The sequence below is a fragment of the Gracilinanus agilis genome, chromosome 6, assembly GCF_016433145.1.
Source record: "Gracilinanus agilis isolate LMUSP501 chromosome 6, AgileGrace, whole genome shotgun sequence".
In the NCBI taxonomy this organism is placed as follows: Eukaryota; Metazoa; Chordata; class Mammalia; order Didelphimorphia; family Didelphidae; genus Gracilinanus; species Gracilinanus agilis.
The window spans coordinates 208,252,057-208,279,974 of record NC_058135.1 but is presented as its reverse complement, the minus strand read 5'-3'; the positions used below and the strand labels follow the sequence as shown (position 1 = coordinate 208,279,974).

General features: G+C 37.0%; 1 protein-coding gene across 1 annotated transcript in view; it reads right to left on the bottom strand.

The window, feature by feature from the left end:
• The window catches only part of HS3ST1 (heparan sulfate-glucosamine 3-sulfotransferase 1), a 44,843-nt gene extending 19,214 nt beyond the window's left edge, over positions 1-25,629 (bottom strand). The window contains exon 1 of the mRNA XM_044680178.1: positions 25,134-25,629. The gene's annotated coding sequence lies outside the window, so the exon portion shown is untranslated. The remainder of the gene's footprint in view (positions 1-25,133) is intronic.
• Positions 25,630-27,918: the final 2,289 nt, after the last annotated feature.

The following is a 27,918-nucleotide window of genomic DNA, read 5'->3' as shown; positions in this document are numbered from 1 at the left end:
AGTCATTTAGCCCTATTTATCTCAGTTTCCTCAACTGTTAAATGAACTGGAGAAGGAAATGGCAAGCCACTCTAATGTCTTTGCCAAGAAAACCCCAAATGGGGTCACAAAGAATTGGACATGACCAAAACAACTGAACAACAAGAGAAACAACATCTTGATTTTAAGTTTAGGGATATGGATAGAAATAATAATAAAAGTTATAATAATGTCTGTACAATTTTACATAATTGCTAATTGACATATAATACATCTCTGCCTATGCCAGTTGGCCCCATCTCTACAACTTTTATGGTCCTAAAGAGTTGCCTAGGGCACTGAGAGGTTAAGTGACTTGCTTAGAGTACCAATCAATAGGTGTCAGAAGTGGAATTTGAACCCATGTCTTTTAAGCTTTAAGGCTAACTCTCTATCACTATTTCATACTGTCACTCTTTACTAACATACACACATACACAATATGAGACAAGACAGCATGGAGGAAAAAATGCTAGATTTATCGTCTGAGGAGTTGACTTTGAATTATAACTCTACTACTTCCATCTGTTGTGACCTTGGATGATTCACTTAACTAACTCTTTCAGCCTCAGTTTCTTCATCTATATAAAGAATGTTAGAGTAGATAATTTAAAAGATCCAGTGATCTCCAAGTTTATATATGAGCATACACATACTGAAAAAAAAATTACAAAATCCTATTTTATCAAACAGTTTTCCTTTTTGGGATTTCCTGGTTTCCTGTTTGGAAATGAATGCTTGGCTTTTATTTGGGATGCAACAGAGATCCATTAAAAAGATTTTGAGCAGGGATCTAATATGACCAGATCTTCACAAAAGGCATAAAAGTTTGAGAATCATAGATTGGAGAAGTAAGAAAAATCCCTAGAGGGGAAGTTTATAAGAGAAGTGATGGGATGACTAATGGAAGGTTGCTGAAATGTTCTATTAATTGGTAATTATGACATTAAAAATAGAAAGAAATTAGACATACATAAGAAAGTACGGAGCCAGAAACAACAGATTTTGATACACGATTGGATATAACAAATGATATGAGAACAATTATTTCAATATTCAGACAATGTATTCACTCAATTTGCAAATGAAACAAAATAGAGAAAGAAAGGTAGCATTCTAGATAATAGAATCAGAATCTAAACTGAATGTAACAGTCTAATGTAACACTGGGGGTGAATAGAAGAGATGGAATGTATAAAAGAATAAAAGCTAAGGTTCACAGTTGGGTTCAAAAGTTAACTTCACAAGTATAAGGCAGTAGGCAATTTCCAAATTTGTCTGGAAAAGATATGGTAGTCTTAATGGACTGCAAACTCAATGTGAAATTTAGCCATGAAAGTTAATGAAATTGCAGACTGTACTGGGAGATATAGTGTACAGGAATAGGGTTGTAGTAGCACTCTAGACTTCTGATCTAGTCAGACTACAACTAGAAAATTATATTCACATGCAGGAAGCACATTTTAAGAATGACATGGATAAGCTGTATAGTTTCCAGAGGAAGGCAAGTGGATGGTGAAGCATCTTACGATCATGCCATAGAAGGATCGGTTTAATGAACGAAATGTTTAACTAACAAAAGAGAAGACTGAGATTATGTTAAGTATCTTTAAGTTTATGGAGAGCAATTCAGTAGAAGAGTGAGTTGAATCTTTTTACTTTCCCAGAAGGCAGCAAAATGACTAAGAAGAAGTTGGCAAAAATAAGTAGGCTCAGTGTAAAGGTATGGAAGTGAGAGGGAATTTAAAAAAAAAATACTTCTTAAGGGTCAGAATTAACCAAAAGTATAATAAATTGCCTTGGGAAGTTGAGTAGGTTCCCTAAAGTTCTGGACATAAGAGACTGATAATGCAACAGATACAAATATCAACATCAGAAGAAGTCATCATTATCATCACCATCATCACCTTCATTATCAATAGAGCTAGGTTGTAATAACAATTAATTCCAGCTGATGGCAGCAAATTAACCATGAAGTAATCTTGTCTGCCTTAAATTTAAGGATTCTTATCTATAAAATGAATAATGCTTCAGTTTATCAATTAAGCTTAAAATTGAATAAATTAATTTATATAAGACAATTATACTACATTGAGTTCTGTTCAATCTTAAAATATAATGATGACATATAATGCTGGACCTGCTAGAAAGAAGAGCAAGACTTAGTCCTTGCGTTTAATCCAATCTTCAGTTGGGTTACCTCTTTCTTTTTCATTTTAATTGAAATTATAATAATTGCTCATCACATCTGACAGGAACTCAAAGCTGATTTAATTATCAGCCTCACTTTCATTTGTTACTTCTGATTATTAATGACACAAAATGACTTTTAAAGCATTTTTTAATGAATTCTGTACCCACTAATTAATTATTGGAACCAATCAGAAGGTAGGTGGAGAAAATTAGTGATATGTAATTCAGTAAATATTTACTGAACACCCACTAAATATTGTGCCTATGTTGCTGTTTGTTTTTCAATTGTGCTCAACACTTTGTGACCCCATTAGTGTGTTTTTGGCAAAGATACTAGAGTGGTTTGCTATTTCCTTCTCTGACTCATTTTAAAGATCAGGCAAACCGAGGCAAACAAGATTAAGTGACTTGCTCAGGGGTCACCCAGCAAGCATCTGAGGTCAGATTTGAATTCAGATCTTCCTGACTCCAGGTTCCAGGCTCTTTTGCACCACACAGCTTTCTAAAATTATTATTTTATTGTTATTATTAATTATCAGTTAAGATGGAATTATAAATAACTGATTAGAACATGTACTTGATTCAAAAAACATTAATAGTACCTCCGTAAAGGGAGAGATATAAGGAGGGGAGAAAATAAAGTCTCATCACCTGTCAAAGCATAAGGTTTTCTGGATCATTCCAAAGAAGTTTTGTTGATTTTCAAAAATTAGATTACCTAGATATTTGTGTTTTTCTTGTTATTATATTCTTCTCTTATTTTTAGTTAAAAAAATAAAGGGTAGAATTTTATTTTGGAGGCAAACGAGGGGCAATTGAATGTCCTTGACATGAAAGAATTTTTAACCTACTATTTCTTGTGTCAAGCCCCCAAAATTTGATAGGTGGTTTTCAGCCTCATAATGAAACATGTAAACTACACACAAAAGGCAGATGCTACATAAAAATACATATATGTTCAGGGTTATAACTCTGAGAATGGGCTAAGTTTTCATTACCACTTGCTACTCTTATACCTTCTCAAGGCCATTAATGCAATAATGAAGCTAACACACACTATGAGGTATTGCAATTTGTCAGTTAGAATGAGGCTTCCCTGAGAATAAGTTCTCAGAGGTGTCAAAAGAATAAAACTTACTGCAATAGCTTTGGTAAAAGTAGGCTCATAACAGCCAATCTTCCAAATTGTTTCACTCCTTTAAAAATCACCTTCATTTCCCCTATAAGCATGTGATCCTTAAAGTCCAGTTCCAGAGAAGGACCAGTGTATAGGGAGGAAGCAGTGTCCCTCTCCTCAGACTCAACAAAGTAAATGAAGAGGCTGATTCCAGAGAGAAGAATGAGTTAAATGCATATTTAAAGAATAGGATTAGATTTTTTTCCCCATGATTTTTCTACAGCTACTTAGGAAGGGAGAAAAAAAAACTTTCTAATAAATTTAATTCATTAAAGAGCATTTTGATCAAACTGAATCATGTAATTATCATTATATATATATATATATATATATATATATATATATATATGCTAACTGAATTTAGAAGTTGGCCAAGTTTTATGCTTGCACTAAGCAAAAGAAGATATATTAATTTTATCTGCATTTCTAGCTAAGAGCATGTATACTTTATCAGCAAAGACATTGGTGATATCATGACAGAAAAAAAAGTACATAGTTTCATCCTGTTCATTATTTTGTAGTATTTGTTATTTTTTTATATTTTGACCTACAGGACAAAAATAAAGGTATATCTTTTTTAAAAACCAAACAAAATGCCTTCAAGGCTTAGCTGAATTCTCACCTACTGAAGCAGGCCTTTTCCCAGTCTCCTGGCTGCTAATTAATGCCTTTCCTCTGAGATTAGCTCCATTTTTACACTCACTGTTTCTTGTATATACGTAGCTCTTTGCTTGTTGTCTTCCTCACTAAACTGTGAACTTTTTGAAGGGACCATGTTTGTGTCTTCTTTGTATTCCTAGCACTTAATACACACATTGCCTGGCACAATGTATTTGCTTAATAAATGTTCCTTAACTAAAGAGGAAAATGCTCTTTTGTTATATCTCACACAAGAGAAGAACCTGAAATACATTCCACTAATCTTAAATAAGAAAAGACAGAAAAGAGCCATAACAATGATAGAGCCTCTTTGTGTGTGTGTGTGTGTGTGTGTGTTTTAACACTCAATCTTTTTTTTTGTTAAGGACAACTATTATGAGACAATTAGCTTGTGGACTGACTTTAATAGGAGACTATAAAGTGCAATTAAAATAAGAAAAGAAGTAGTTTCTGATTATTTTTCAAACATGGATTTATTTAAATCAGGGAAGGCTGGTAACATGCATCAGAGGTTTCCTAATGAATTGTCTGATGCTATCACAAAGTCATTAACTATTATTATTATTATTGTTAATTATTGTTATTATTAAAGATATAAAGAGAAAGGAAAGTGCTTTAAGACTGAGGAAGAACAAACACCATTTTGCACCTAAATTTTAAAAGAGAAAAAAATTATATTTCTGATAATAATAGCATTTGCAATCTGAGAAAAGAGTGGGGAGAATAAAGGAAATTTCTATGAAAACAGAACATTGCAGTCGGTTATAGTGTGGTAGAATCCATATAACTTGAAAATCAGATTATTTTATCTTTGGAAAAACTCTTAGATTCCAAACCCCAGAATCAAATCTATTCCATTAATAATTAAGTCTTTCATGAAGTCAGAGCAGAAAGAAAACTTAGAAATTACCTTGTCCAAACAACTCAATCTACAGATAGAAAAACTGAGGCACAGAAAAGCTAAGTGATGTCTTCAGGTTCACACAAAAGAGAAAGGAGGGATCAGGACTGAAACTCATGACCTGAATGCCAGATGACTGTTGTTTTCTTTTTGTTTGTTTGTTTACTTGTTTTAAATCCCTAGTACATCTGAATGCATTCTTTGCTCTCAATGCCTAATTCTAATTTTTGTTGATAATAACACTACTCAGTGATGATAAGGACAGAAGCCTCAAAAAATCCTGATTCCTTGATTCCCATAGTACTTCCATCTAATCAGCCACAATGTCCTGGCAATTCTTCCTTTTCTATATCATTAGTAACTTACCTTTGTTTTCATTTCCCTATTTGAGTCCATGCCCTTATCATCTCTCACCTGGACTATAGTACTATCCTCTGAATCAGTGTGCTTTTTTCCTCTTTCATTTCTAATCAATCCCTCACATAGCTGCCAATATAATGTTACCAAAATATCACTTTGATCAAGTCATTCCCTTGCAAAATAAAGCAAAAAAGTCTTATATGACTTTCCTCCACCTTAAGGGTAAAATATTATGTTCTTAACTTGACCTGGAAGGTCCTCTAGACACAGTACCCTTTGAATTTCAACCCTTTTAGACTGTTTCAATGCAAAACCTGTGGTTGACTCTACTCTACCCATTGTCTCTGGAGCATTCTATGGTCAATTCCTTTACTCCCTCAGGACATTCTCCCTGGAATGCTTTCCCCATTTCTTTCTGCTTACAGGAAAATAAATTAAGTCACAACAGAATCCCCACCTTCTTCATTTAAAATTTCAGACTAATTGAATCTATAAAACTTTCTCTCTTGAATAATAATCTAAGAATATCAGATTTGGAAAATACTGCAAAGGGCATCTAGAACAAAACATGTTTGAATCATGATCCAATCTACAATATGTCTGACATTTCAATATCTACTTTAGACCTCAAATGACATCTTCCTTAAATAAGTCTTTTCTACATTTGGACAATTCTACCTACCAAAAGTGTTATTGTGACGAAAGAACAAAACAAAACCAAAAAAAGCTCTTCATTAATTATAACTTAGTTATGTACTTTAGACATATGGGAATATCATTTTCTACTTTAACCATGACCAAAACATTTACTTCTTACAACTTTGCATTTTTATAAAGGACTAACACTCAATCACTCCATAACTTTGCAAATGGACAAAATGGGATTAATTAGGTCTTCTATCATTAATCTCTATAAATTGCTCTTGATTATATCATTTTATTTCCAGAGATTTGACTTTGGGAATTAAAATTCTCCCTATATTCTTCAATAGAAGATATTTACTTTAATTCTTCAATGATCCATAATTCAATCACAACAATTAAATTATAAATGAATCTCCTCAAGTAATCCATACCAACCTTTTTTTGATTTAATAGATAGGTTTTATGAGTTGCTGTAGTAGAAAAGAAAATCCTTATCAGATAGCCAACTTCCAGTATCGACTTCTCTAAACTTAGACTGTTTCCCAGAAGACATTCAGTCACATAGTTCATTTTGGGATTAGATGGTTTGTGTCTTTTCCTGATTCCTTCCTTTCCAAAAGCTCTAGGTATTGCATTCTCTCCAAAATTATTTTGTGTATAATATGGATATATTTTGAATCTATTTAGATATGTACCTATAGTGTTTGTTTTTTGTAAAGTACGCAAGTTTCTTGAAGGCAAGGTCTTTTTTACATTTTTGTTTGTATATTTCTAGTGTCTAGGACAATGTCTAGTATAATGTAGGTGCTTAAATAAAGGTTTGGCAAGTGATCAGAGGAAGGATTCCCCCAACCAAAAATAAATACAAGGTCTTTTGAAATATTAAAGTATATTCATATCTATATAACATGAATTCATTGTCCTAAGTCTGCAAGGCTATAACTTCCCTAAGGGCAGTAGCCATGTTTTATTCATCTCTGAATCTGGCTGAACACCTTGTACATTCTAGGTACTCAATACTAGATCACTAGATTGGGATCAGAAGATTCAAATCTAGAAAAAACCCCTGACAAACTATTCCAAACCCCTCATCTTACAGTAAAGAAAACTGATAACCATAGATATTAGGTTACTTTTCACAGAAGTAGGAAACAGAGGAATTAGAATCCAAATCCAAATTATCTTATTCTAATTAGGGGGATATTTAATTCCTGTCCAATAATGACATTTTAAATTTCAACAACACGTCTCGAATTTTTTTCTAAGTATAGGTGTGTTGGAATGTGTGTGTTTTTAATTGAAGCATGACAAAAAATAAATATTCTCTAAATAAATTTCTTAAAGCCAAGGTGGCTTTGAGAGCTTTGAGGTTGATTTTTAATATGCTATGTTCTTCCCTACTTTAATGGAAGAGATCATTTGCATAGAGAATTGAAATTAGAGTATATAACTGTGCTTTTGTAGCTCAGCAATTTACTATCTTGGTGACCTTGTGCAAGTAATTTAGCCTGAATGTACCCATGTCACTTTTTTCAACTATCAAATGAGATGGTAAGATTAGATAGCTTCTGAAGTCTCTTCCAGTTCAAAAGATAAGAATTTTTTGATCCACTTAGAGAGCTAATAGTCCACCCACCTTCTAACTAAATATGAATTGCCTTAACAACATTCCCAACAAACTGTCACTCAAACTCCATTTGAAGACCTCTAATGCTAAAAGCCTATGGCTTTCTGTGATGGCCCATTCCACTATTAGATTTTTATAGGTGTTCAGAAGTATTTCTTTACATTGATCCCCTATATACTTCTGAATCTTCCACAAATTGTTCCTGGATCTGTACTCTTAAGCCAAACAGAACAAATCCAATACCACTTATCTGTGAATAATAAAGTCTGGTTTTTCACTATTTGAAAAGCACTTTACCAACAGCAATCCTGTAAAACAAATAATACAAGAATTATCCCCCTTTTAAAGATGAGGAAACTGAGACAGACTAAGCTAAGACTCAAGCTAAGTCACTAGCCCAAGAGATCAAAGTCATCAGGCTTCAGAATTGGAATCTGAGTGTTGGGTTTCTTTACTGTTTCTGAGTTCTCAAAAGTATGTAGTGGTATCATAGATAAGAAGCACTGGGTTGGGAGTCAGGAAGATCTGAGTTCAAATTTATATAATATTAAACTATATAAATTAGACTTATTATTTCATGGATAAGTGATATTGGAGTTGTTCCATTTGGCTTTAAAGTATAGATCCAGGCACAAATTAGCCAGTAAAAATTAGGGTACAAAGAAGATCCTATTGACAAGTCATTTAACATCTTATTTGCCTCACTTTCTTTGATTGTAAAATTAGAATAATAATGGCACTTTTCTCATAGGATTGTTGTGAGAGTCAGATGAGCTAATATTTGTAAAATGCTAAGCACAGTATCTGACACATAGTAAAACTTCTATAAATATTTATTCTTATCCTTCTTTTCCTATACTATGCAACCATGAGTTCTTGAAGAATATTATCGTGTCTTTCTATAAGTATTTTATTCTCCATGCTAATCATTCCAGTTTCTTTAATTGACTCTTATATGGTATGATTGCAAGTGGCCTAACCATGGTGGTGGTCCTTCTTTGGATGTCCTCTAGGTTGTTATTATCCTTCCCCACATCCTTCCACCAAAAAACAACAACAACAACAAGAAAAACAGAACTAAGTATAAAACTTCAGACCTGATCTATTCAGATCATCATCCAATGGGGCCATGATTTCCTTTAATGGAACCTGGACTTCTGCTCACTTATTTTCCGTTCCACACAGTTCATTGAACTTCCAGTGTACTAGAAGTCACTAAGGTTCACCAATGCCACCTCTATCACACATTGTTAATTTTTGGATCCCAAGTAAAATACTTTACATTTATCCAAATTAAATTTCATATTATTAAACTTGGCACATTACCTGAGCAATCTGACATTATTTTTTAAGCATCATTTTAAGCAACAGCTAACATTTAGGTAACTGCTAAATATAGGTAATGGGACCTTATCACCAAAGCAGTTGAAAGGACTTTTCCCTAGTTGTAAAAAGCTGCTATTCGCTTTATTAATCCCTGTATACCCCAGTAGCCTGCCTCAAATAACAACTGGAACTTGTTAGGGAGGGATGATGAAACTAAATTTAGAGAAAGTACTAGTACAAAATACAGATTTAAATAAGGCACTTAATGTGAAAAAAGCTTAATTGAAACACCTCAAAATAATGATGGAGCAGACAAATATGAAATGTTTTCCTTTCTACAAATAGATGTTTACTTCATGAAAAAAAAACAAGCAAAACTCAAAAAGAAATAGATAACACACACACATATACCACATACACACATAAACCTGAAACTCCCAAACTTTCTGACTGCTCCTATCAGCCTTCTCCTATCATAGAAGTTGCCCTTCCTTCACCAAATGACATACCAATGAATATGAAAATCATAAATTCACTTAAGCCTAGATCCAATAATGGCTCACCTTATGAGAATTACTAGACAATGAGGAAAATCTATTATTTTGGTAAATGGAACTTAAAACTTAAGGTTCTTATTCTCTTTCTGTTTCTCTTTCATATGTATGTGTACATACATAAATATAAGTACATATACATATGTATATATACATATATGGATAGCTGGGTATGTGAGTATTTGAAATGTTAATTATTCTGTCTTAAAGAGCTTTCCTCAAAGTGAGTCTACTCTTCACCAGCTCATCAAAATATCTCCAAATTCATTTATTAAATGTCAACTATATACAAGGTCCTGGAGACAAAAAATGGAGAATAATGCCTGTCCATGGAGAGTTGATAATTTTCTTGAGGAAGGCTTAGGAGAAGATGAAATAAGATGGTACACACGAGGATGTTATAAGGATAAAGTGGAGATATAGAGACAGTGTTAAAGGGAAAACTTGAAAGAGAACCCATTTTCTAGTCAGAGGAAAGAGTTTCATAGAGGAGGCAATCCTAGAGCTGGACCTTGAAAAAAGAGGGCTATTTTTACAATTATAGAGGAGAAAATACACTTCAGACACAGGGGCTGAACTAAAAATATCCACTCATGGGACAAGACAAGATCAAAGGACAACTGGTAAACTTACTTGTCCAGAGTGTGTTTAGGGGGTATATGCGAAATATGAATGGAAGAGGTCAGATGGGACCAAGTAAGGATTACATTCTAAGAGAAATGATATTATTAGATTAAAATATTCAGAAGATGAATTGAGCCATTGTGTGAAGGAAGGTGTGAAGAGGGGCAAGATGAAGCAAGCAGAATCAGACTATGCTACAATAGATCAGGTAAAAGGTGATAAAAGACTGACCCAGAGTAGTAATATAAATAGAAAATAAATGACAAAAATGGGATATTTCAAGTCCTTCAGAATTTGGTTTTAGTTTTCTTTTCTAGACATCACCTACCACTCTCATTCCTTTACACAGTCTATGATCCAAGCAATCTAGCCTACTTGCTATTCCTCAGGCACAACAATTCTGACACACAATATTCCCTCTCCTGTGTCAGAACCTTTGGATGCCTTCATCATCTCTACCTACCCACCATTTTTAGAATCCCCAGCTTCCTTCAAAGCTTAGCTGAAATGTCATCTCCATAGATGAGATCTTCCCTACTATCAATGAGCTACCAATGCTTCCCACTCCATATTGTGCATTTATTTTGAATATTTTGCTTAGTCTTATATGTATACATGTTATTTCCCAATGAACTATATATAAATTCTTTAAGGTTTATTTTGATTTTATCTTTGTACCTTCATTTCCTACAAGATTAAATAAGTGAAATCAAGTATTTAACTGAGTTGTTTAATAAATGGTTGCTGATTTCATTTTTGGGCTTCGAGTCTATTTTCTAACTAACTTCATGTTCCTGTGTCTTTTGGAGTTTTTGTGTCTGTTTCTCATGGTTTTTTTCCCCTTTTCTTGGTACATTGTTATCAGTTTTCATTCCTTCTGCCATCCACATGCTTCCCGAAGTTCCTCTTCTTATTCACTAAGAAATCAGATACTTTTGCTTTTTTGTTTGTTTTTAAATAAAATTTTGGGGAAAATAATTTAGTCCATCTTGAAGTCATGTCTGAATAGCTTCCCTAATAAAATGTTGATTACTCTTCTTAGTATCATTAATATTGGAAATTATAAAATTTAATTTTTCAACTCGGATACAATAACCAAACTTATTTGCTTCCTTTTGTATTCATCTATATTTTGAATAAGTGAAGCCATCAGTTAAATAAAATGGTATTATATATGTGAATATACTTGCATTGACTGAATTTTAGGCTTTTCCCCAAAAAATATCATCCCTAAAATGAGATATCATTGAAAAGGGGGAAATGTAGAGATAGCCTGTAAAATAATTTCACAGAGATTTTTTTTACATTTCCTAACATTCAAATAACATTTCATTTATTTTTATCATCACATATCTTTGTCTTCAACATTTTCATTTCCATTCTCTTCCCCCCCCTCATTTTGCATAATTATACCTGTCATACAGGTTAAATTAAAGCCAAATAGAGAAGCTCTATATTTGGACCAATATATCTATGTCAGGAGGGTGCAGGGGGAGACAGAGAGACAGAGAGAGAATAAGAATATAAGAATGTAATATCAGCATAAGGAAAATGCTGATATTTAAGAAAACTCTAAAACTTTAATTTAGAAGACCTTTTTGTAACAACGGTCTTATTAATTGGAATGTTTAGCTGTAAAATTAACATAAAGAAAAACCAACTGCTTTTTCTGTTCTTTATAACAGCATTGGACCAGTCTTAGGGGAATTGTTTTGACTAAACTTAGAACATGAAGTCACCCACTCCATAGTAACATCTCTGAGAGTCTTTTGAACAATTCTATTGTTATTAAATTATTTTGTTACTAAATGAACTCATAATATAACTTTTCAACATTCTTATTATTCCTTTGATGATGAGTACAGTATCTTGTGTTCACTATATTAGTTTTTCAGATAACCACCCAGCACTCCTGAGCTCCTAACCCCACTTGTAAGGACAGAGGCACTGCTTTAATAAATTCATATCTTCTCTGGTGGCCTCAGTTGAAGCAACTTCGGAAAATGTCTAGTTCAAATACTAAGGAGCAGGCAACCTACCAATTTACACCTCTTTTTAATCTCCTCCTATGTGTTATCTTCTATCAGAATATACAAACTATCTCTCTAATTTGCCTTTGCATCTCTAGTGCTTTGCACACTGCCTGACACAAAGCAAAGTGCTTAATAAATGCTCTATATTTCTCACTTATTATATATATATATATATACATATACATATACAGATAGATATAGATGTAGATGTAGATGTAGATGTAGACGTAGATGTAGATGCAGATGTAGATGTAGATGTAGATGTAGATGCAGATGCAGATGTAGATGTAGATGTAGATGTAGATGTAGTTCTGGGCACATAACTTGTAAATCTTAGCTTCTTATTTAGTAAGGAATATAGGAATTCTAAGCACCTTCTTTCCACATTTTTTTCTTCACTACTAGAATGAATTTAAGATCAGTTAATTTCTTAAACAACCAACCCATTAATGCCCTTTGTGGCCACTTCTCCCTCACTCTTTTGCAGGGATGAGGGGTGTAGAGAAGTGGTCACAAAGTAGGTCTCAGTTTCTTTCTCTGTAAAGTGAAAAAATTAGACTAGAATCAGCTTCTCAATGTTTGTTTGTTTTTCAGTGTCATGAACCTTTTGTCAGTCTGGCAAAATCAATGAACTTCTTCTAGGAACAGTGTTTTTAAATTCTTAAAATAAAATGCTTGGTACTATAAATTTACATTGAAATTCAGTTAATAGAACCTTAAAAAAAAGTTCACTGACACTCAGGTTGAGAATCCCTGGAGTAAATGGCCTGATGATGTGTTCCAGCTTGTACCATCTACCCTTGAAAATTGTCCACTAGGACTGCTCCTTTGGTTTCTGGTTCACAGAACTCTACAGGAAATATCCAAAGATTTGAAACATGCCCTAGGCGCCAGGGAGAACTGGGCTCCTGAACTAAACTGAATGAAGTACAAGGGAGCCTTCTGGAGGCGGCTTTCAGAAGGCTTTGGCATCTTTTCACTCATGTATTTATTTTTCTAAGCACAGCTATCTAAAATGCTTTTCATTTCCCTCACATCTGCAATTGCATTTCTCCTCCTGTATTTGAACTGCTGATACAGGGCTTTGATTTGCTCTTTTTTTAACTAAAGAGAGAAAGCATTTACATAGGAAAACCTACTGGGGTGTATATACATACTCTTAAATGGGCAGGAATTTGAGGAGAAGCTCAACAAGACATAAAAATGTGCCTCAAAAAGTGCTGAAATGAAAGTTCTCTATGGACAAAGGGAAAGCAAAGACTTTGATTTTAAACTATTTCTTCATGAGAATTCTGGTTCCTTAGTTCTGTAGCCTTTAACAAAGCTATTGCTTGCTCCCCATTAAAATGAATCCCCACTTTCAACACTCTTTTCTTGCCAGTGTGATGTATGTCTGATTATATCCATATAGAAGAAAATGGATATGTAGCTCAACCCAACATTAAGCACCTACTGCTTAAATTTAAAATTAAACTGTGTTAAAATTAAAGAAATCGATAAGCCCCAAAATAGCCCCTGCCCTTAAGAAGTTTACATTTTACTGGAGGCTGTTGTGAGGGTTTATTTAGCAATTAATTAAGTTTTAGTGTTGGACCTAGCAAGAAGGGCTGGAGGATTCCAAGATGAAATGAAGGAGCAGGAAGTGGGCTTGTGCTCTGAGAGAGACTCCATTAGTGGTTGTACATAACTGTTGCTAAGCCTGGGAGATCTCAGAGTTAGGGAAAAACTGCATTCAGATTCCCTGGGATCCTGAGAGGTGGAGGCTTTCAGCAAGTAGACAAGACCTGCAGAGCTGCACCAAGTGGGGAAGTGGTTTGGGATCTAGTGGACAGAATTGCAAACTCACTCTCCCTACCTGGGTACCTTGGATCACCTGTCCTGGTGGAGTTGGCTCTTGGCATCCTGAGACCATCCTTGGATTACCATGAGACCCTCAAAGCCACTCTCAGGCCCTTTAGCTGTGCTGACCAAACCTGGCTGGAACTAGGTTTGGGGGAGCCTTCCCTGTGACTTCAGTACTGCTCCTTTGGGCCCTGCCTGGCTTAGTTCAATTAGAATAGTGTAGGTAAGTCCTTCCCTGCCCCCTTTGGTTTGCCCCTTAGGTTTTCAAGTGTAGAATCCCCTATCCCATCCTTTATTTAGTTACCCACAATTAAACTGTATAAACTTTTACCTTGCCTGCTGGTTCCATAGACCCTGGCCTAGGGTGAGCTGGGTGACCGTTGGGCCAACTGCCATTCCTGTGTCAGTTAAAACAGTGAACCCTGGTCTCCCTATCTTGGTTGGTCCTGTCTCTCCTTCAACCCAGTGTGTACCCACAAACCATTTAGGTTATATTTTAACATCCCTGGTGCTTCATCTTTACAAGGCATATAAAATGTCAACTGAGAAATCTATACATGGTAATTTGAGAAGAAGATGACCAAATACAACCAGTCTCATGAGGAAAAACTTCCCAATCATAAAATGAGGGGATGTGTCTGATGACCTGACGACCTCTAACATCATTTGCACTCTAAATTTGTGATCCTGTGACCCACAGGAGCTGGCTGTATAAACTGAGGCTTAAAGGAAGCTGGGGCTGGTAAAAGGCTGGGAAGGTAAGCCTATGCAAAGGTATAACATGGAAAACACTTTGAGAAAACTTAAAGCGCTATGGAAATGCCAGCAATAATAATTTTATTATTATTAATATACTATGAGGGAGATGGCATGCTGTTCTGGGAAACAGACAGTAAGTTGAATGTTCTAGAATGTAGAGTGCTTGAAAGCCTGGAAAGGCAGGGTGCCTAAACAATGTGAAGGATTTTCATTTCAGGCTAATAGTTAAATTATTTTGATGGCAACAACCACGGCTACTTTTAAAATGGTTTAAGGTTTGCAAAGCACTTTAAGGTTTGCAAAAGCATTTCATGGGCACATTTTCCTAAATTCTGTAATAAAGATTGTGTGCATGTTATAGGTGAGAAAACTGATGTTCACAGAGTTTAAATGAGTATGATCACTACAGATCCCTCAACTAGAGAAAGCAGATCTCAGAAAGGGAACTTTGGGATTTAATTTGATTTGAGTCTCCCTACTAATTAAAGTTTGCTGTTAATTTGTTGAACCTTCAAAAAAATTTTCCTCATCTCTCCAAACCTGGTAAACGAATATCAGTACTGGCTAAGGAAGCTATTAATACACTATACAGAAAATCTAGGTGAATCATGACCAGGAACCGTGCCAAGGAGTGGCACTGATGCCACCTCCTGGTAGCTACCCAAACCTGCACAAAGAGCAACAATAAGCAACACCATTTGTTGAGTGTTTTGTAAACTAGAAGAGACTTATCCCTTGAAATGGTAGAAACCTAGATGGGTAGAATGATTCATAGATTGCCAAGAATGGTCACTATGATTGTTGGTTTCTCTTAACTTTGTTTTTTTTTTTCTTCTTTAGAAAGGAAGATTTACTGACCACATATGTTGGGAGTAAAATTAATGATACAAAAAAACCCTCAAAAAATTTTTTTAAAAAGGAAAAAGTATATGAAGTATTATCTCTTCATATTCTAACCTACCACAAGACTTTATCTAAGGAATCATAGAGGTCTTTGGGGATGAGCTGCTTATTGATGGTTAACACCATTCTCCAAGACTTCTGTAATTAGCTCTATGTTTTTCTTCATCCTGTGAATACAACTTTTACTCTCTGAATTTTGTAAACCTAAGAGGCTAAGTGGTGACAAGACACAATTTAGTTATTGAATGTGTTTTCCAGATTTTCTGGATGGAAGCAATGTACCAGAGAGGTGAGGTATCTTCAAAGATATTAGTGAACCTGACTTCATGAGCTGGAGTCTGGAGATATTCATGTTGGCCTGCAAAGTGTCATGCTATTATTAAATATGGTCATGGAAAGGGTGAGTTAGGAGGGGCATAAGAGATCTAGCCCAACCTTCTTCCCTAACCCAAGGTGAGAGTAATTACTGCTCAGATCGGTCTACTCAGCCTTGCTGAACTGAGGTCCTGATAGGAAGGACTCTTTAAAATGCAGAGAAAGAACATGGGGCCAGAAGTCGGAAGTTCCAAATTCTAGCTGCAGCTCTGCCACTGACTAGCTGGATGGCTTATGGTTTCATACTTAGTTCAAATAACTTTTCTTCTATGACTTCACAGATCAGCAGAACTGGCCTACTTCTTATTCCCCAAACACCACATTTCCATCTTCCACCTCCTTAAATTTCCCCCATGCCTGGAATGCACTATCTCTACTTCTTCAAATTCCTAGTTTTGTGGACGGTTCAGCTCTTTTTCTGTTAGACTTATTCTCAGCATCCTTAGAAATTATTCTGTATCTATTAAGTAATTATTCTTTATTTATTTAGAGATATAGATGTTTCTCTCTGAGAAGAATGTAAGTGCCTTGAGCGCAGGTATTTTTTTCTCCCACTTTTGTCTTTGAATCCTTAGTACTTAGAATAGTTTCTGGAACATCATAGGTGTTTAATGAATTCTTGGTGAATTATATTGACTATAGGAAAGTCCTTAAGTGACTCTGGGCCTCAGATCTGTAAGCTAAAGGAGTTGGACTATATGATCTCTAACATTCACTCCTGCTCTAACCTGATTCTAAGAAAATCTCTCCCATTCTTAAAGATGCAGACCTGAAAATGTCCTTTAGTATTTTGTCAGATTCCGGATTTTATCTTACCATTTCCACCTCTACCAATGCAGATTACAGCTTTTTTATGACTTTTCATATTTGTCTTTCCACAAACCTTCATCGAGTATTCTCCCACTATATTAGAAGATTTTTTTCTCAGAGTCTCTTAATATCTAAGGATACCAATGTGGCTATTCATCTATTGTCTCTTATCCTTTTTTACAGGAAAAGCTCACTTCCTAATCTTGCCATATATCCTGGATAATATCTTTTAAGCTAATTCTCCTTGTGAATCATTTCCAGTTATCTCTTGTACGCTATTTATGTCCATATGACTTTGTATTGCTCTCTAAATTACTTAAAGTTTTGGTTCTTTTGCAGATTGGAAATTCTGAAAGTTGCAGTCATACAGAATGAATAGGAAAATAACTGTTTAAGAGATAAGTTGTTGTGGCACAGAGTAGCTTGAGTGTTGAAAAACAGAGCATTCTTGCCAATGCAACACATTTAAAACTCCTTCTACTAGTTCTTAGTTCTAGGCTTAGCTCTTTGTCCATCAGCAACTTTTGTCCAAGACAGATACACTGACTGTCTAAGTCGATGGTCCTTGTCTGGATGATACAAATTTTTCATCCACTATTTTTCTATCTGTGTGAATGTTTAGACTATTTTCCCTCTTTCTGTGGAGCTCCTGAAGGAAGATTTGTAGAGTTTCAGAGCTTGTTATGCATCAATGCCATTTGTGAATAGGGACACCATTATCCATAGGGAATCCTATTGATTTCTTTACAGGACCTAAAGGGAGCATATGTCTTTCTGTTTCATATCTTGCTTGATGTCAAAGTTCAAATTCAATGAACATTTAATAGCCTACAATGTGTAAGGCAGCATGGAACAGTAGATAGAGAGTTGGCTGCAGATTCAAGAAGCTTTAAGTTTATGTCTCTGATCTAAAACAAACAGACTATGTGGCCTTGGCTGACTTAACTATTCAATGCCCTGAGCATCTAAGAAATTCTGTATCTGAAGTTGCAAATAGAATATTTCACTTATTCTTCATTTAAAAGATAATAATAAATAGATGTGCCATTAAAAATGAAGAAATGGGAAGGGAAGGGAAAAGAGAAAAGGAAAGATTTTAGTGGCATCCTGTACAACTATAGTGTTCTAGCAGCCTAAAAGAGTAAAACAAGCACATCCATTTACTTGAAAGGAATGATTTTCCCAATAGGGGAAAAAATATCTCTCTGGTTCTATACTTGGCTGCTTATGAACTGCCATTCATATCATCAGTATAACTTTCTACACTTTTCAAATAACATTAAAAATATCATTTGAGAATCTTAGTACAACAGAAAGAATCCCAAGTCCTTGCAGATGCCTCTGCACTTCACTTTAATCAATATTAAAAAAAAGTACAAGTCTATAGTTCCTTCAGTGGAGGTGGCTCCCAACCCATCTATGACTAAGGAGAGAAATCCTGCCCAGTTGCCTAAGGAGCAGAGCCTAAGTGACTAAATGACAGTCATCTAGCAACTAAAAGCAAGAGGATGGGTTTGAACCCAGAACTTCTTGACACCAAACTCAGCATTGTACTCATAGCAACCAGCCTGCTTCTAAATTCAATCAATATTCAATAGAGATGGAATATTTCCTGAGTATTTAACTAAGTACAGGGTAGGGCAGGGGACACAAATAAACAAAAGCAGAATAGGGGAGAAGAATAAGGTAAGGACAAACATTTATTTTATGCATAATTAAAATACCTAACATTTGTACAGCATTTTCTATATCTCACAGTGTTTTCAAATTCATAATCTGTCTGGAATTCCTCTGAAGCTCCAGTGAAGTCAGCAGGACAAGCTTTAGGTATCTTACAGAGGAAATGCTTTGTGAGAAAAATAAGTAGTATTGCAAAATCTTGTTGATTTTACCTTGATATCATTTCTCATATACCTTCTCCTCTTCTCTTTTCTTACAATGACACAACCTAGGGCAGGCCCTTATCACCTCATAATTGGACTACTGGAATAACCTGCTAGTGGGTTTGCCTGACTCAAGTTTTCTCCAATCCAATTCAACCTTCATTCACCTGTCAAATTCTTCTTCCTAATGACCATGTCATCCCCCCTTCCAATCAACTACAGTGGCTTCTTTTCACCTCTATGATCAAATATAAAATTCTGCTTGGCATTCAAAGTCCTTCACAACCAGCTTTTCTTGCTACTTTTCTATTTATACTATGCTATTATTTATACTAGCTATAATATGCTAGTATTCAATTTATACTATTTCCATTTATACATTACTCTCCCTATCCAACCATAAACTGCTCCACAATACAATGACACTGGTTTCTTTGGTGTTTCTTGAATAAAGCCCTACATCTTCAAATTTGGAACATTTTCAATGGTAGTTCCCCAATCCTAGAATACTCTTCCTCCTGTTTTCCCTGGCTTCCTTCTAGTCTTGGTGAAAATATCATCTTCTACAAGAAGCCTTTTCTGATCTCTGTTAATGTTAGTGTTCCCTCTCTTAATGATTTCCTATTCATCCTGTATATAGCTTGTTTTTAGATAGTTACATATTTTTTTATGTTATCTCTCCCATTAGAGACTGATCTCTTTGAGAGCAGTCTTTTGCCTTTCTTTGTATCTGCAGAGCTTGGCACATAGCAAAGCACTTAATAAAAAGCACATTGATTGCTTGATCACTAATCTCAGAGAAGTTAAGTGCTTGATTGTCCCTGGAATATATAGTTCAATTTCCTCAATACCTGACTTTGATTGCGCTGTTCTCTTTTAAAATGTACTTTCTCTCTCTCTCTCTCTCAATATAGCAAAATCCTACCAAGCATATAAGGCACAACTCAACATCCTATTTCTTCCTTGTAGTCTTCCCTGAACATTGCAAAAATTTCACCTTCCTTTGAACTCCTGCACTCTTTATTATCTGTTCCAACTGTTCTTCCTTGAATTGTTAGATGCATTTCCTGAATATGTCTTATCTCCTCCATTTGCCTCCAATAAAAATAGTTAATTTTTTTCTTTAGAACCTTTGAGTTACAATAATTTTTATTGCCACAGCCCTTTAAAGTAGTTATCTTGGAACGGTTATTCTTATTTTCTAGTTCATAGACACAGCTTATGTCAGAGGTATACCATACCACAAAGTAAAGACTTAAGTCTAGTTCTTGTGACCCTACTCTTCATTTTACTGTGGCATACAGTTTCCAAACTCTTCCTTAAATTTCCTTTTGGACTTTAAATAGACTTGAAGACTGAAGGATTTTGGTAGTGGTATGCCTCAAAGACTGAAGGGGCTATAGTTAAGTGTTAGAGGACTTGGGGAACCATTACAATTGTCAAGGCAGGTAGCCATTAGATTCTCAACTAATTTTCTAATGGTGGGAGTAGAAAAGAGGGAAAAGATTTCAGAAAGACTGTGGAAATAGTATCAATAGGAATTTTATAGTTATTAGACTTGGGAAGTTAAAGAGTAAGAAAAGTCTTTCTAAACTTTTCTAAAGCTTGCCTCAAACTATGATCACAATTCACACAATAAGTGCTGAGCAATTTCATTCATTTGAATAACTGCATTTTCTGGCAAGTGTGACTTATAGTGATAGAACTATAGTTTACTAATGGAAAAGCAACATATGGGAAGGGAGATAAGTTTGTCTTTCTTAGAAAAGTACTTTGTACAGTCTAGGTATTCACCAAATATCAAATGATTAGCAGATTTGCCCAAGGTCACACATATATTTGTGTTGGAGGTCAAGGCTCAAGCTCAAACCTCATGAATACTAGTCTAGTGACCTTTTCAATGTAGTATAATTAGTCTACTTCCCTTCAATCCATTCTTAAATTCATATTAAAATATTCACAAATATGCAAGATCATGAGGAAGAAAAAAAACTAGGTCAGACCCAGGGACCAATAGTCCAGCTTTCTTCCTATGACAGGAGAGCTAAGAATAAAGAAGGGGTATTTTGTAGAAAAGTGCAATATCTGTTTTCTACACATTAATCCCAAACTAGGCATTTCATATTAGATAGGTAAATGGCTACATTATTAATATATATTTTAATTCACTGAGAGAGCATTAAGGTGGCTAAAATTATATCACTTATGATACTTTAAGGGAAAACATCTCTATGAAGTTGGGTATAATACCCTGGCATATAGTGAGTTATATATGAGTAAGTTAACAAACCCGTTAATAATTTGGAGCATAAATTATGAGTATTTGAGGAATTAAAGAATGAGAAGAGATATGGTGGGGAGAAAGGATATAGGGCAAGCATCACATCGTTAACTATGTTTAAAGTCAGACTGCAAATAAACAACTTATGTTGGCTTTAACATATGTCTCTACTCCAAATATCAAGATAGCATTTTCATCCTTAATTCTCTCATGTATTTATATTATAAAAGCAATCTGTGTAAGAAGGAAGGATGAAAGAAAGGAATGTAACAGGGAAGAGAAAAAAAAACAATTGTGTTCAAGACAAGAAAAAGCCAATAGATAGGGTCCATAGGATCTCACAGAGTTCATTTTATAGGTAAAGTTTGCAGCTCTGCTTCTACTTGACCTTGTGCTCAGCACATTGCCTGAATCATTGTATCCTCATCTAAATGAGGAATGTTCATATGATCATAGATATAAAGGGGGAGGGGAAGGAACTTAAAGGTTATCTACTCCAACCCTTTCATTTTTCAAAAAGGAAACTGAAGTCTAGGGAGGTTAAGTGACCTGCACAAGGTCACCTGTGTAATAAATGGCAGTGATAGGACTTTAATTAAGCATCTCTGACTTTACATCCAACATTCTCTTCAACTTTAATGAGTTTGCCATTCATTGGCCTCTTACTCATATACTCTGTTTTGCAAGGTCTCTTTTATTGTTCTCTCTCTCTCTGTCTGTCTCTCTGTGTCTGTGTCTGTGTCTGTGTCTGTGTCTGTCTCTCTCTCTGTCTCCCCCCCCCCTTTAATAAGGACCATTCCAGTTCTAAAATTTTAAATCAACAGTACTAAGACAGTAAAGTATGGATTATTGTACTGATATTTTTCAGTCAGTAATCTTAGGGAATTATGTTCAAATGTTAAATCATGCAAGATGACATTAGTGGGAATACTTGAAGTTAGAAAATCTAGAATCGAATCCTAGTTTTACTAAATGATACCCCTAAGACCTTCATTGCTTATTTTCTTTGGTTATCACCTTCCTCATTTGCTAAATGACCCCCAGGTTTACTTTGTACTCCATCTATGCTCAAATGACCCCACTCCCCCATACAGAATAAAACATACAATTTCACATGTGAAGTCATGTGAAAATGAAGTAAAAAAGATAAAAAGGATTGAGAACTATATACACATACATATTATATACACATATGATATGTATCATATATGTCTTCTCTCCCTCCCCCCTTCTGTCTGTCTGTCTCTTCTCTCTCTCTCTCTCTCTCTCTCTCTCTCTCTCTCTCCTTTGGGGCTGGAGCACCACTATTTTCATCTTCTCTTGATCATCTGACTTCTCGAGTTACTGCTCAGTAGTCTAGGACATTTCCCCAAACCTGAACATAACCTATCAAAGTGCCCCAACAAAGTAACCTCAGTACACATTTCCATTAGACAAAGTATAAAATCTCTAAAATTCCAAACTCCAATCTCACTAGAGCAAAGACTATTCAGTGTGAAGTAATGCTTTTTGGATGTGAATAGAGAAAACACAGTGAGAAAGCATGCATTACTTTTTCTCTATATTTGGCAGAAGAGAATTAAACTGTCTGAATTTGTTTATGACCAAATCCCTCCAATCAACATTTTTTTAAATCAAGAATTAGTAAAGCTTTCACTTTTACTCTCCCATTGTAGGTTCATAAACACCAGGGATTTTTTGATGAAAGGCTTCTTCTTCTTTTTTAAAGTTTCAGTTTCTATCAACAGTGAGCAAAGTTACTTTTTTTTTTTTGGTTAACTGCCTAAAGTGAGAGAATTTTAAAAGCACACCATCTGCCTTTCTAGTATCTCTCTTTCCTCCCAGCAGACCCCCATCTCAAGGTATCACCTCCTTGCCTCATGAACAAAAATTCCACATGCCATGTTTCAGACTCTTCACAGAAATGTTTCACTGCCAAATGCTCCCTAGTACATCTTCCTAAAGGACTGTCACTTCTTAATACTGGCTGTAATTAACTGCTTTCAGCTAAAGGTGCTTAGTCATGAATTTATTGATCCATGTCAAACCCAGTTGAAATAGTCAGATCTTCTAAGCCAGCACTAGGAAATACAATGCATAGACCAACCTTTCATTGCCTGGTGCTAGAGAATTCTTATATAAGATAATAGTTTATTTCCATAAGTTATTCATGTAATCCTGTACTACCCCCCAAAAGAGGGGGAGGGTAAAGAAACACTCTGGGAGTGATTAACTGTAGAGGTTGTCCAACCTGAAAGGAGTAGGGGTGGTTCATTCCAATTTATACAATTTACAGGAGTTTGTACCATAGAATTTAACTGAGCAGCTTATCTCTCCCCCAGAAGGTTATTCAGGGAGAATATATTCTATATATACCAAAAGTATGCTTTAGTAAAGCCAGGCATATTAAAAAAAGTTTTCTTTCTTAATAAGATAGAATAAGGCTTTGTTATAGAGCTCCCTTTTGCACTTCACAACAAAAGGCCTTTATTTAGATAAAGGAGGAAAATTAAGGCATGAGAAGTGAAGTTGGACAACACAGTCATCTGCATAGAGTCTCCTTTCCTTTGCTCAAGCTATCAAGGTAATTAAGCTGCAGTTGCCTTTTCCCCAAGGTAGGTTTCCTTCTATCGGCACCAACTGCACAATGATCTAATGTATTTCTCACAAGCATCCCATCTGGGGGCTGTGCAATGATCTAAGTCATTTCTTCAATTCAGAGTGAGAGATTTTGGTGATGCTGCCTGAACCCTCCTCTCCTTTCTCTAAATCGCTTATCTCAAATGTTTCCAGCTGGAAAAAAGCCTGCCCTGGGAGGAGGACCGGCTGAATTGACTGGATTTGCAGTCATCTCCCCAGAGCCCCCTCAAATCCATGAGTCTTGTACACAAGGTGTGGATAAAAATAACCTGCAGTTATCGCTGGTCCAGTGTGGGGAGCGGGAGACCAAATACTATTGAACTGATCAATAAGCCTCATCCCTAACAGAAGGGACAGCTCAGTGACCACCACAGGATGGGATGCACACATACAGGAGATGGGAGGATGTGTAGGATTTATAGTATGAGACGGAATTAACAGGAGGGGAGTTGAAGATATGGCCACATCTGAGGAGAAGGTGGTTTCCTTCTCTCTGGGCTCCCCATCTCTATCCCATCTGACCATCTCCCAGACAATTGGGGTTTCGCAAGTAAGCCACACAGCATTGGGAGTGTGTAAAGTACCAAAGGCAGAGACCACCACCTGGAAGCAGTGGAGATTGCCAAAGCGACCTCTTCCTTTGCACAGCCAAATTGGGACCGACCGCACCTTCGGAGGGGGAGGAGGGGTAACGCTGGTATATCTTAAACTGAGTTTACACTCAAGGAAACCAGGCAGCTCAGCTAAAGCTACTAACACCCTCATATTGAGAAAGGGTATACACTACTGTAGTGTGGGTTCGAGTCTTATCTATATCCCATCACTTTCACCATTTATATTTTCCAGAAAGAGAATCAGAGATTTGGAGGTATAAGGGTAGAGTTTTTTAATTTATATTTTCATGCTTAGCATTTAGGACGCTAGGATGCTATCCTCGCTGCAACCTAAACCTACCTCCTTTAAAATAAAAATCTGCCTTATCTGCTTTCCCTTCTCGATCCAAATTCCAGAAAGAGAGACTTTCCTCTCCATTCTCCATACCAACTGACTTTCTAAAATATTACCCACTTCCACATCCCTCAGCACCACTGATTGACTGAGAGATGCTTCTCTTGCGAACATGCTAGGTCTTCCGGGATGAAGGCATGGAGTCAGGTGCTAGAGATGAAGAAAAATCAACAATCTTCTTTGAACAGAATCAAAGCAATGACATCTCCCAGTTCTCGAAGCGAACCAATGTAGAGACTTTACCCCTCGGGGCATAAAGATGCCAGGGAAGCAGTGGGAGAGCTGGGGACGAACCCTAATCCTCATCTCATCCTCCCACCCACCTCCTGTTTGGACTTTAGTCCTAGCCCCAAAGCACCTGTCGTCCTGGGTTGTTACTTCCTAAGAGGGAGAAAGAAGTCCATTCTCAACTGCACTCGACACCCATTCATTGCCATGCCCCGGAAAACTCTGCAGCTGAGACTGTAGGTCCCTAAGCAATCGCCTCTCCTGCTTTCACTCTCGGGTCACTCACCTGACTTGCACTGTGCAGTCCGTCGGCGTCCCGCAGACGTCCCTCTGCCAGGGCCATGGGGCACGGTGTAACTCAAGAGAGAAGTGGACGGAAGAAGGGAGGCAGGCAGAGGCTAGATCTTCGCGAAACCCTCCGGGATTGGAAGGCTGGGTTAGTGGATGCGAGGGCGGGGGTGCTGCGGTAGATGCTGGGGCCAAAGAAAGGTGGAAGGTGTCCGAGGAGGAAGGGAAGGGGATGCTCGGGGGCTGAGGTAGGGGGAGACCACAGGTACACCGCTTCTGCCAGTTCTGGTGGAGAGACGCAGGCAGATAGGCTCGGAGCGGCAGCGGGTGCTCCTGTTTCGGTGCTGGAGACCGAGTGCGGGAGGCTGGCAGCTCCTGGTCCCACGGGGAGGAGGAGGAGAAGGAGACTGGAGGAGGAGGAGGAAGAAGAGGGAGAGAGCCCTGGAGGGAAGAGGAGCGCGAGCGCCCGCTGCTGCCGAGCCGGCTCAGGTGCGGCCGGTCAATGCTGGGGAAGCTCTGGCTGCACAGCCTGGCTGGAGTTCGCTCCACAAACTGTCTTCTCTTTTCTCTGCCCTCCTTCTCTCTTTCCCTCTCTCCCTCCCTCCCCAGCGCACGTCAATGGGCGAGCCCGCCCCGCCCACTGGGAGCTGGCGCTCTGGTTTCAGCACCCCCACCCGCCACCCTTCCTGGGACCTACTAGCAGGAAAAGAAAACCAGGGTTCCGTGTCTTCACTTCTGGGAAGACAGAACTGGGACTCTTGTCCTTGGCTCGGTGCGCTGCGATCTGTAAGGGCTTGGAAAAGAGGGGAAAGACAGAGTTTCTGCCTCCCCTTCCCCAGCTTCCCTTAGGAGGGGAAGATCTTCACGAGAGAGATGCTGCTGCAAGTCAGGCTTTCTGGGAGATCGCGGTCCTCCACCCGCGGAGCTTGTGCCTGTACTGGAGCCTGGGCAGACATGCGGAGAGCCTCCTGCTGGTGCTGACCCACCTAAAAGATCCAGGGCAAGATTCCATCCCGCCCCCTTCCCCCATTCCTCCTCTGAAGCCCTCACCTTTCCCCTCCTCCAGTCCTTCCAGGTACCTGGGGCCCAGAGCTCTGGAGAGAGATCCTTCCAAGGTCTCCCTAGCAAAGCCCCAGCCTGAACCTACTACCAAAGGGAAGGGAAGGAAGGGTAAAGATTGCAAACACTGTCTTTGGCGGGCAAAGAAGCACTGGTCCAGCAGGCTTTCCAGTCCCGCAGAGAATCCTCTGCTTCTGTCCTGGTCGCTGTATGGTTGTCGCCATTTAAGAACTCTCTTCCGCTTTGTTCTTTATGAATCAGGGTTTATTTAAGCCAGGTTTCTTATTTGCGGGAATTCAAATTGCGGCTTTAGAAGTCGTGTGTTTGTGTGTGTGTGTGTGTGTGTGTGTGTGTGTGTGTGTGTGTGTGTGTGTGTGTGTGTAACTCTTCCTTTCCCTCTGACGAACATGAACTTGTGTGGTTCCTGCTAAAATTCCACTAAAGTTATTAAACTTAAAATTTTGTGAAACGCTGGGTTTGCGCCTTGGGAAGGATGCCTGCAAGGTATCTCCTATTATTATTATTTTAGAGCACACTCACAGGAAGATCAGGAAATGTCCACAAGTGGAGCAGTTCAAAGTACATGTACATCTGTACATACAGGTGTATGCCTACATATATCTTATACATGTGTTAACAAACACATTCATATATGTATACATTTATGTTTAAATATCTTTTTGAGACCATATGTGCAGTGTATAAATATAATTTATCAGACATTCAGGTAAATAGGTAAAAGGAGACTTCCAGAAGATTGGCGAAACTGTGGCAATATGGTACAGCACTAGACTTTAGGATCCAAGGACCACAGTTCAAATTCTCCCCTTGTTACTTAGAATTAATGTGACTGAAATTAGCCACTTGAACTCTTTGGGGCTAGGTTTCTTTGTACTGTACACGTTTACTGTCAGGGCTCTTCATTTTTATATCTTGGGCAAGTAACTTCTGCTCACCGGATCTCAGTTTCCTCACATAAAATAGGGATCAGACTTATGGTCCCTTCCAACTGTAATTCCTATTATCTAAACTTAATTAGTTATAATTCATCTGTCCCTTTTAAAAACATTAAAGATATTACACTTGCCAAGAAATTTCAGTGAGAAATTTGCAATCTTAACCAGCTCAAATGGCTATGCAGCAATTTTCTTCCCAGGCCAACAAAAGGCAGGTGTTTCCATGTTACTAGATAAGACTGAGAATGAGATACCTCTATAGCTAAAGCTTCAGGACTTTGACATCATAAGCTATTAGGGATTTCCATGACCACAGCTAATTCTTTGCTCTAGGCTAAATGTTGGCAGATGATTCTTCATAGAAAATGTGAATTTAAAAATTGCTTTACTCTCATTTTGAAAACCTCTGGCTTTTCCTTTCCATTAGCTTTAAAAAGAAGTTATATTCCTTCCATCATTGTGAAGAGCTCAGAGTTCAGGCACATGGGAGACAAGCTGTATAAAGATAAAATATGGTGGTGACCCCTGGGTGCCTATTTCAGAACCACCCTGTAAGGCTGAACTGGCATGCTTGACAAATTTAAGAGGAACTGAGCCCATTAATACTTTAGGCATTTTGGAGCTCTGTCCTAAAAAGTTCAAAGTGCTTTCATATATGTGTGTGATCTTATCTTTTACAACTAATATATAAAATATGGAAAGATAAATATTGTCTCTACCTTCATAGACAGTGTTATAACAAAACTAAGTGACTTGCCCACCATCATG